The sequence below is a fragment of the Halyomorpha halys genome, unplaced genomic scaffold (genome assembly GCF_000696795.3).
Source record: "Halyomorpha halys isolate HHAL.00 unplaced genomic scaffold, Hhal_1.1 Scaffold6337.1, whole genome shotgun sequence".
Classification (NCBI taxonomy): Eukaryota; Metazoa; Arthropoda; class Insecta; order Hemiptera; family Pentatomidae; genus Halyomorpha; species Halyomorpha halys.
This window is the reverse complement of record NW_027111392.1, coordinates 3,176-4,530: the sequence shown is the minus strand read 5'-3', so window position 1 is coordinate 4,530 and position 1,355 is coordinate 3,176. Positions and strand designations below refer to the sequence as shown.

Below are 1,355 nucleotides of genomic sequence, written 5' to 3'. Positions count from 1 at the left end.
ACACTTAATCTATAAAAGTCTATCTAAAAAGCTTATAAATCTAAAAAAAAAATCAAAAATATAATAATTAAAACTGCAAACTGTCTAACTGTCGAAGTAAAATCACTTATTTATGCAAATTCTAATAGTGGCCAACTCGAACCTAAGCGTTTCTCGCTTATATGTATGGAGTATTTTTGACATAATCGGATTGACTTATCATTTTTGTAAATTATGTAAATTTTAGCAGGAATATTGTGCGAAACCTTACACAAGATTTTTTATACAAAATTTATGTTCTACGTTCAAAATAACCTTGAAATCCACGTTTTTGCACATTTTAAGAATGAGTAATAAGTTTTATTCTGAAATTTTATGAATTTATACTTTGTTTGTGTGTGTATTATTGCAAACATGAGTTGTACTCGATCAAACTTATAAGAATATGTTAGTAAATTTGGACTTGTTTCAATAATAAATAAAAAAAAATGCTTTGTTTTTAACTACCAATAATCGCACCTCACTAGACCTTCATTGGTTACGATATTGCCTCTGCGCAAGGTTAAGGTACTCACTATTTGCCAACAATAAACAGGATAGGACTGACCCCAAATTTATCCGAAACTCTCTCAAATGAGGAAGCTAAAATTACACGAGTGTTTGAATTTTTAAAAGCACATCGCCTTCTTTATAAATTATAACTCTTCTTCGATTTTAATTTTTTTAATTTTATTTGTTATTTTATTTTTTTATATTTTTTATTTATGTTTTATTTTTTTACTTTTATCATGCCATAGGCGTGGATGACCAGAGGGTTTTACGCCTTTAAGCAACAATCAACAACATCAAAAAAAATGCTTTGTTTTTAACTACCAATAATCGCACCTCACTAGACCTTCATTGGTTACGATATTGCCTCTGCGCAAGGTTAAGGTACTCACTATTTGCCAACAATAAACAGGATAGGACTGACCCCAAATTTATCCGAAACTCTCTCAAATGAGGAAGCTAAAATTACACGAGTGTTTGAATTTTTAAAAGCACATCGCCTTCTTTATAAATTATAACTCTTCTTCGATTTTAATTTTTTTAATTTTATTTGTTATTTTATTTTTTTATATTTTTTATTTATGTTTTATTTTTTTACTTTTATCATGCCATAGGCGTGGATGACCAGAGGGTTTTACGCCTTTAAGCAACAATCAACAACATCAACCAAAAATGCTTTGTTTTTAACTAGCAATAATCGCACCTCAGTAGACATTCATTGGTTACGATATTGCCTCTGCGCAAGGTTAAGGTACTCACTATTTGCCAAAATAAACAGGATAGGACTGACCCCAAATTTATCCGAAACTCTCGCAGATGAGGAAGCT

The 1,355-nt window shown here is 30.2% G+C and overlaps 3 pseudogenes; all 3 read right to left on the bottom strand.

Annotated features, from left to right (window-relative positions):
• Positions 1 to 432: 432 nt before the first annotated feature.
• LOC112210221 (U4 spliceosomal RNA) lies at positions 433 to 543 on the bottom strand (annotated as a pseudogene).
• A 289-nt stretch (positions 544 to 832) lies between these two features.
• On the bottom strand, positions 833 to 909 carry LOC112210223 (U4 spliceosomal RNA; annotated as a pseudogene).
• A 290-nt stretch (positions 910 to 1,199) lies between these two features.
• On the bottom strand, positions 1,200 to 1,276 carry LOC112210222 (U4 spliceosomal RNA; annotated as a pseudogene).
• Between the last annotated feature and the right edge of the window lie 79 nt (positions 1,277 to 1,355).